Here is a 9,744-nt window from a genome sequence, read left to right on the forward strand (position 1 = left end):
ACTGAGTGTTATCTTATTGGTATTCTCAGCAGAAAAACCAAATGCTGAACAACCTACATGGCAGCCAGCAGCTAAATCCTTAAACATGGCTCTCTGAATTTCCTTCACCCGTAGATATGTCCCTTCAGACTCATGTTCAGGTCCACTGGCAGAGCCAGGTGGGGATTTCACTAGCACAATGCAGGCTGCACCTGTAGATGTTAATCTCTCTAATCATTAATCTGGCACCTTGCAGTGCAAATACTCCAAGCAGACATATAGCCCTCTGGGTTGTCTGGACTTGGATCAAATATTCCTTGTGGAATCCCAAACATCTGCTGGCACAGACATTGCTGGACCCAGCACATCTGCTGTCCTCAAGAGGAAACCAACTCTTAGCTCCCCAAACAGCTGGGGATGGTTATTGTATAACAGCAGCAACCTCTCCCCGTTCTCCATGTCTCAGGGGCTTATTTTTTCTGTGGTCCTTTGCCCCACTACTCTGACTGGTATGGCAGGTTTGCACAGGGCTGTGCTCATGTGTTCACAGTTGGAGCATAGCTAGAGCTGCCTGTGGTGGCAAGGATGGCAAAAACTTTAGTGTCAATCCTCTACTTTCTGGGGAAAAAATATGAACAAAGGGTATGTAGGGCTAAGAGTTATGTATCACTGGATGGGCAGCAGGAGTGTCAAAACCTTCTACTCTTACTCCATTTTCTTCATGGAAACCAATGCTCTTGTCCTGCAACCTTCTCCCAGCTCAGACTGTGTGCCCTGACTCACTGCTGCCAAGGCCTCTTCCCCACCTTTAAATGCCAGAATACAGGGGCATAACATAGATTTCACCTTTCTTTTATTTCTCCACTAACTGAAAGGTCAAAACAAATTGAATTAAAGAACTATGTGGGGAATTCAGTAATTAAAAGCTTGTGAGCAGGTGTAAAAGCTAATCACAAAAATAAATAGTTACCCAGTAACTTCATCATATTAAGTTAAGAGCTATATATGCTGCATAATGTAATAAGAGCTTAGGGAGCTGAAACCACTGAGAGGCCGTACGTCATAGCTGGAATCACAGGAGAAACCCCATATTGTCATAATGGTCCAGGCTCAGGAGCAGCCTGGGAAGCTGAGCTGTGGGTGCACATGACATCCTGACATCCTCCTTAAATTGAATTACATGCATGCCCTTAGGTACAGTCTACCATCTTCGTATGCACAGCCTGCATTTCCTGAGCTGCCCAGCTGAGGGGCCAGGGGCAAGTGAAGCAGTGGGGACAGGTAGGACTGGAAGTCCTTTGTGTTATAACCAGCCTGTACTTTAAGGCGACAAGCCCCCATGCAAAGTATTTGCCCTGGGAATAGACTGCTAGGTAGTATCTGTGGGGTTTTAGACAAGTCTTCACACAAAAGGGAGAAGGGGGTATCAGGGATGTAAGAAAACTCATTATCAAATCAGTAATGTAATCCAAATCATTCTATCCTGATCTTGTCCAGAGGGAAAAAGCTGGCAGGCATCTCCTGACAGCAGAGTAGGAACGTCCTGCAGAACGGGTTGCACCTCTCCTTCCTTCCCATGCACTACAGAGTTCAATAGGGAAGAATGCTTTAGGGTTCCTGAATATTTTCCCAGCACCCTTGCTGCTGTTGAGGGTGATACACAATTGTTCCTTCAAGTTTCAGGTCACTGAAAAAATAGTTGTGGATGGGGCTCTCATAGCTCACACCAAGGTGGGAGCGACTGTGCTGTCAAGAGCCCATGAGCATAGGCTGGACAAGAACAGTGAGTAGCCTACAGAGCTACTTGGCAAAGTTTTAGAGGGCTGGAAGTGTCTCACAGCCTAAAGAACTCCTGCCTATCTTCTAAATCAAACTGCAAAATACCAGGTAAGTGGGTAACTGCATCTTGCAGATGGCTCTTGAGCAGTAGTCACAGCAAGATTTTCTGCAAAATCAGCCTAAAGGTAACTAAGGGAAAAATACACCAGCAAGATATTTAAATAACAGCAACATTGTTATTTAAATAAGGAAACACACCTTTCTGAAGCCACTGCAAGAACAGTTGAGTCTTAGCTAAATTGAGGGCCTCAAAGTTAAAAAAGGCACCACCACTGAGTCCTGAGCAAAAGCAATCCAGGGAGAACCAGCTGTCCACAATTGTCTGTAACAGAACTGACACAGGGGAAAAAGAAACCTTGGCTATTGCTAAAATTAATATTTTTATTTTCTGCTAAATCTTGTTGATCATGCTGGGGTCATCAAATTGAAATAGTTCTTTCCATTAAATAGTTAAATTTATGTAGTCCTCAGATGCTGAATTTTCTACTGATCTTGTAGGGCAGCCAGTCTGAAGGAGAAAGGGTAGAGGATCCCTTGTCCAGCCTTTTTAATTTTAATTTATTGCAGTCAGTACTGTCCTTTGCCACTGCATAGCTAGGGGGTAGGGAAGAGAGCTGAGCCTTCAGCTGGGGGATTGCAGTAACCTTGGTGTTTGAACACACAGCCAGTGCACAGCAAGAATCTCCTTTGCCTGTTATATGCTTTTCTCCATAATACTAAATTAATTTGTTTTCTTTGTAATACAAGGATCTAGTTTAGATTCAAACTCAACATCATGAAATACAGCACCTCTCATCTTACACTAAGGAGTTATGAAAATATAAGCTATCAAAAGCTGAATTTTTCTGTGTTCTTCAACAACTGTATTTCCTGAGCTCAAATATTAGCTGTGTGATTAGTAACTAGAGCAATACAGTCCTACTATTTCCAAACCCCCGTCAGCTCAGATATCCTAGTAAGCTTTGGAATTAAATAACCCAGTTTCAATATCTACTTTTTCCAGCAAGTCAATTTTAAATGGGGAGGAATCCATTTTAAATAATATGAGGGTAAATAAAAATTGTTCATGAAGTAGGAAAAATCTAAGTTTTCTGAAGCATTTTATGTTTGTGGCAGTAAATTGCACCCTAACAATTGTAAAATTCACCCTATAACCTTCACATTTTCAGTCTGTACATTGACAAAACACATGAAAACTATGATAGTATCTACAGGGCTCATTAAAATTATCTTCTTTTGGTTTGGAAGGGTCAGCAAGGTTAACATGCTGGTACAGTGTTATTTCCTACCAGTCTGAAAATCTTCTGAGTTTACAAATCCCCGAGTTTTGATCACTAACAAGACTCTTATTTGAACCATTAAATCACAGCTTGGTCCCCTAGTTCAGCAAGATGCTTAAGCACTGAATCTGAGCTTTAATGCCAAATAAACAAGCATATCATACTGTTTTGCCATTTAGGCTGCTATACAAACTGAAATAAAATGCATCTAGCTTAATGTGTGCATTAAACATTCTGTGTAAGCACACGAAATTACAATTTTAGTATTCTATAATGAAATCATAACTGCTGCCTGCAATAAACTCAGCATAAATCTTCCTGCTTTCCCAATGAAGCAGTGTCAGACTTCTCTGAAATCTGCTCCATAAAAGCAATAAAGTCATGAAGAAGCAAACAAGAAAAGTCAGTCAGGACTGAGTCCTCAGCAGACAAACATTTTTATGCTCCTAGAAATCAGATTTTTTTTGTGTTCCCATCTCAGGATTCATTCCTGTACCATCTCTTTCTTCCAGCGTGCTCTTTTGACTGTTGATTGAAGGATCTTGCAATACTCAGCATCATTACAAGTTATGACTTCATTCCTATCTATTGGTGTGTGTAGGTTAATGGCTTTTTGCCAATCTCTTGAAGTTGCAATCCAAACCTTCAATTTCTCATGCATGAAAGCCAGAAAAGTCTAGATAGCATTCAGAATGCCAAAAACCTTCTGATCTTGGCTTTCTTCATAAATCAGATGATGCACTGCCAGTAGTGTTTACAAAGGCTGGATACCAAGAAACCCACAACAACAGGCTTGTACTGGTCTCTTTACAACCTGTATTGAAATGTCTTGCTGACTTTTGTTTCTTGCTAAAAATGTAAGAAAACTCTCTTTTCAGCTCACTAACAAGCCCAGGTTTTCATTAATGATTATTAAACCTAACTAACCAATCTTTATGCCCATCTCTGCCTCATGGATCAGGCTCAGATGTGAGAATAGTGCTGATGGTCTGCATTCACCCTGTGGGCATTGCTGTCCCTTGGCATGTCAGCACCACTCTCCCAACAAGGTGCACATCACCGTAGTCATTGAGAGCAGAGATATGAAAGCTGACTTAGAATGGATGGGTGCTTATAGTCTAGGTGGCAGCAGGTTGGGCCCATCCCTGCTGGTTCCCTCTGAAACAGCCTGAGGAGTGCCTAGTCTGGCACTGGCACCACTGCCAGCCTTGGTGCCACCCCAAAAGGTGGTGGGAAGATTTACAACCAGGACCATACTCAAAGCTGTGCTTACCTGAGCATTTAGGCATGCTTAGGGAAGCACAGACAAGTATTCTCATTTCCCTTTGTTGTCTTCTTCAATTTCATCAGCTGACTTAGTTTAAGGTTAAAGAGCTCAGAGGGAGCTTAATGTGTTTCACAAAGTCTGCTTGCACCTCTTGCTTCAGTGGCCCTGAGAAGGCTTCTATCTCAAGTTCTTCTTTCTCCATCTGTTGCAGATGAGCCCTCTCAGCCATCAAGGTTTCCAGATGGCACAAGGTTTCCAAGGCACAAATGGACCCCTGCTTAGGTCAGTGGACTCTTGGTCTTTGAAGCCTCCATGAGATTGGCCAGGGAGCCACCCAGCTTGCTTTGTGTCCCTGCTGGGCATGCAACCTCTCCCTGGATTAATGAGCCCTTCTGTTCACTAGGTTATTGCTGTTTTAAAAACAAAGCCAGGGAAGCAGTGCTTTGGTTGGGAGGGAGGATATGCTAAGGAAGCATGCCTTAAGGAATTGGCCATTATTGCTTTTGCATTGCTATTGAGAAGCCCTGTGGAGGAGAAAAGGAGGAGGGTGGGAAAGCAGATCTAGAGTTATTTGAAGTGGACAGACCGGATTTATAGTGCTAGACACTGATAGCAGGGATGCTGCTCTTTGATTTGAAGCCTCTGTGTTTGCCTGATTAGCAGAGTGACATGTAAACACTTGGTAGGGAAGCATGACATAAAGCTAAAAGCAGCAAGAGTTGAAGTCACTGGCTGATTGCAGGAAAGCTTGGAGACTTGTTATTTTAATTGTGTCTGGAGTTCAGCTTTTGGGCCCAAGTTTATGCTTTTGGCAAACCCATTTCTCATTCTGAGTTGAAAACATGCTACTCTTATGATATTACAGACCATATTTGGAACATTTTATTTGGCCCATGGCTCCTCCTGCAATTTCTCAGCTTTCCGTAGTCCTTCATGCAATTCTTCCCAGTCTGAGGAATAGCAATGCTGCAATAGCCCTGAGGAGAAAATATTAATTTAAAAACAAAAACACAGAGGCAGTTGCACAGAGATCCTTAACTGTGTCTTTATGCCAGTGGCTACCTGAAGCAAGTGAAACATGCTGTTGTATTGTTTAGCTGTATTCAGTTAACACTATGCCAGAGAAATATTTCATTCAGTTATAAAGGAGAAAAAGAGCAAGACTGGAACATTTGAAAAAATTTGTCAATTCAGGCAGAATGTGGCCCAACTAATCTAGTTGGAAAGAAAGGGAGGAAAAAATTGGAACCATAATTTCAGCATTCTAATGTTCCCAATTTATTTTAAAATTAATTGTAGCTAAGTTGAAATTTGAAAGCAGAGAGAGAAAAAAGGAAATAAAAGGGCCTGGATTAGCTTCATAATTTTCCTCTGTTTTTTTTTCATTTGGTCACAGACCCAAGAGGGGTGGCATTCAGCTACCTGGAGAACCAGAAGAAAACAACTGTTGTGTCTAAACCTGCTGTGACCCAGTTAAAGGACATCCATGGCTTGCCACAGGCTTTGGGACAGCTGGTTTTAGCTCTAGGAGAGACACTGTTTGTGTTTCACTCCAGATCCTCAGTGGTACTCAGGTAACTAAGGGCAGTTGAAAACCAACTTCAGAGCTTCTGAGTAGCTGAGTGCTTTGAAAGAGTGCCATGGGATCTCCAGCAGTCCTTGGTGGCCATAGGACAGCAGTCAGTGGCAGCTGCTTCCCTCTCAGGCTTTGTGTCTCCAGCCTTGAGGCACTGGCTGGAGGGACTAAGTACATACTGTTCCCTCTACATGTTCCGAACTGCCTCCCTCTCCCCCTCCTTTAAATGTGTGCTCATGAGGTGGGACAACACCATGCTCTTTTCACCTCCAGGAGACTGAGGCATTGCCTGTGTGGGAAGAGTGCCAAGAGCAGCAACAAGCCCTTCCCATCTGTTCCGGGAAAACACAGACCTATTTCAGACTGTACTGGTTTATCTGCCCTAAATCTCTTTGACTCCCACAACCAGAACAGGCCATCCTACAAACTGCCTCCTGCCTCTCTACAACCCCATTGAGTGGGAAAGGAGCGGGAAGAGGACCTGAATCCAGGTTTGATAATGCAAGGTGACTGAATTTGTTGCACCTAGTGAGAGGAGTTCCAGCTTGCTTCTACCAGAAAAAGATGTGTCATTGATTTCACTGCCTCCCCTTCTGTCTGTCTGTCATCCATCATGCCCTCCCCAGCAACATTTTAGTTGGCTGGATGTTCTTAAACACCACCCAATGCAACAATGCTCCCAAAGGTGTTCCTGAAAGATTCAGTAGCATCAGCATCTGGGTATAGACAGAACAAACCCAAGATTCACTAGCTCTGCTGCTCACAGAGTGGCTTATAATAGTGTAAATATGTTTAATACCTTACTGCTTCTGCCCTAGAGATTTGCATTTATAAAAGGAAGAGGGGCTTGCAGATTCAAATGTGTAGTTACGTCCCCTTAATTATATTACTCAAAAATTCTGACACCAGGTAAGAACATAGTACTATAGACACAGGAGCATCCAAACTTTAGTGTTGTGTATCTGAAGGACAGAGAATGTGGTTGCTCCTTTATATGAATCACTGGAAACCCCAGAATATTTCCAAAAGATAAGCGGGGCAGTCTTTGAGTGGCTGGCTGACACATGGGATTAACATAATGAATTATCACACAATGTGCTGCAGTTAGAGGCACAGAGATTAATTGGTGAAGGCCAGATGGGAGCAGTAGGGGTGAATATAGCCTTTTGTTGAAGGAAGAGGGTGAGGACTGAGTGTGCAAAACTGCAGTGACCAGCAGGAGAGTGTGACTGCTCCTGGAGGTTTTGTCTTGGCAAGGCAGACGCAGGCAGAGCAGCCCCAGGGAGACCTGCCCTGAGCTGAACCACTCGCATCTTATGCAAAGAGTCAGCATGTGAGTGCCCCATTGTCTGTCAAGGGATAGGGGTCCACCACTGTGTCCCCAGATCCCTGTATACTGCTTTCCAAGATGGTGCCCCATGGCCTAGCACCACCCCTGTCATTGCACCCTTGCTCCTGCAGCATGCCCGTTCCAACTCCGAGGGCCTGGATGCCAGTTGTACTCAAGCTGCTGCTTCTTGTCTGGCAGAGTTGAAAGACCTTCTTTTCGTTTTCTCCTCCTGCCATTGCAGGACATGGTCAATGTCCTTCTGAAGGTCACGGGATTTTAAGAAATCTTTTAAGTGGTTTATGGAGATGACAAAAGTATTAAGTCATACTTCACATGGAGAGAAGTTATATGTAGATTATTAATGAAGGCTGGATGGGACAACTAACGTGACTCATTGCATTTCATGCCACCATTGAAACAGGAACACTTATTTACAAGAAAACTCACTCTTATTTTAATATGGATCTAGAAACCATTGCCTACCTATTTGCTGAATATGTCAAAAAGGGCTGCTTTTGGGGATCCTGACTTCTAAATACCACCATCTAGGGCAACATTTTGATTCTTATATTTAAAACTGAATCGGCAAAATGACTGCCAATGGGGCTAATTTACGGGAATGTGCTTCAGTAACACACAAACAATACAGAGATACTTCCCACTGTAATTTCAGCATTGATGCATTTCAATTGATTTGCCATCACAGAAAGCATCTGGGCCTTAGTCCAAGTGCTGTATCATTTTTCTATTATGGTGATACCTTGCTCGTTGATTTAGGGGGGGAAAAGTAATTAACACAAATACTATTGTTCAGTTTACTGGCATTTCCAGAAGGACACATTAAGACATGCTGCTCTGGAGCAACACAATGTCAAGCAGTGCTTGGTATGGATCCTGAAAGTGAACAGAGAAGGAACAATTATCTTTTTGGTAGAAGCAGGAATTGTCAGCGCTACTGACATTCACCTAATCAAAGACACTAACGCGTTTGAACCCTCCCAACCATCCACTGAAATAACCGTGTTATCCCTGTCTCATACACATCCTGAGCCTTAGTTTCTCAGGAAATACCAAACAGGAACATCAATTCTAGGAGCATCCACAGTAAGGAACTTCTCTGCAATTCCAGCTTCATGTTTTGATGGTGAATATGTTTATCTATCTTTTTACCATTGAAAACCAGCATTCATTTAGTTGGGGAATAGGTACACAGTTTGTGGAATGTGTAAAGTAGGACTTTATACATGAAAGAGACAAAACGCTGTAAAGAGGACATCAAGAACCCAAAAGACAGATATGAGTCCTGATCATGTGAATGGAACTCAAAGGACTGAAGAGAAGTGACAGAAAAATCTGCACTATATCTGGTCAGGAATTTCCAATCTGACTACCCAAAACTAAAAAGTTTTTGTAGTAGTCATTCAATTTTGAGGAAGTTCTGTTGACAAAATGGCACTTAGTTAAGCTTCTTGCTAGTCCATTGGGCAGGCTGATGGACTAGCCATGCTTCCAGAGCACCTGGTTTCATGGCAACCCCACCACAGAAATGTCTCACTTGGGAATTTTGGACTCACCGCTGCACTTTAGGGAGCCTGGATAGTTGCAGAGCCTTCTGAGGCCAGGGATTTCAGCGTTCCAGGTTCCCAGGCACAAGCTGTTGTTATTTAGGTTGATTTTTTTAAGGGGAAAAAAATCCCCAAACAAATAACATGCAGAATTCAGTCAGGGAGAAGCATTTCACTTTGGAAAAACTTAAATTTTGGAATTTATTTTCTCTGGGAAGTTCTGGAGTTTACTGCCCCTGTTCTAGATTTAGCAATGTAGAGTTTTCCATTAATGGAATTTTGACAAGGTCTAATTTATCACCCTTCTTCTGAGAGGAGCCAAGTTCTCAAGGCACAGGAGATAATATTGTAATTATCTGTATGACCTTCTGCCACCGATGTCTCATGTTTCTGGGATGGGGTGGGGGAGAGAAGAAGGAGAGTTATTTTGCAGGCGAATTCTGATTTTCAATCTTCTTTCCCAACCTCCCTCCTAATTTTAGCAAGATAAATTTCACAGAAATCCAAGCCCACACTTCTTTGGAAACTTACTGAATAGCATATGAAGAATGAAAGTGCTGAATCTAAGCAGCTGGTAGGTCTATTCCCTTTCATTTTTGTTATAGCTGTTGAATTTTTGCAGAGGTAAGTGTCATGTTGCTTCCAATATACACCTCTGCTTTCTACTCTATGTGTATTTCCACAGTCATCAAGGAAAGAAAGAAATCTTACCATATATAACATATGCCTCTCTTTTCTGTAGTTCATTCTTTATTGCTGTAAAGGAATTTATATGGATAATGTCTATTAGAATTTAAGTTGGGAAGGAGGAGACAGAAAGATGGTTGAATTTTTTCCCTTGCAAAATAATTTATATTCTCAGTTTTACATACTACTGACATCTCTCAGGATGCATAGCTGTCATTACC

At 42.4% G+C, this 9,744-nt stretch overlaps 1 long non-coding RNA gene across 1 annotated transcript; it reads left to right on the forward strand.

Moving 5' to 3' along the window:
- The first annotated feature begins 4,573 nt into the window (after positions 1 to 4,573).
- Positions 4,574 to 6,761, forward strand: LOC135412511 (uncharacterized). The gene is made up of 3 exons (XR_010429709.1): positions 4,574 to 4,647; positions 5,762 to 5,939; positions 6,215 to 6,761. It is a non-coding gene; the product is annotated as an uncharacterized LOC135412511 (long non-coding RNA).
- The last annotated feature ends 2,983 nt before the right edge of the window (positions 6,762 to 9,744 follow it).

Source organism: Pseudopipra pipra, chromosome 3 (assembly GCF_036250125.1).
Source record: "Pseudopipra pipra isolate bDixPip1 chromosome 3, bDixPip1.hap1, whole genome shotgun sequence".
Lineage (NCBI taxonomy): Eukaryota > Metazoa > Chordata > Aves > Passeriformes > Pipridae > Pseudopipra > Pseudopipra pipra.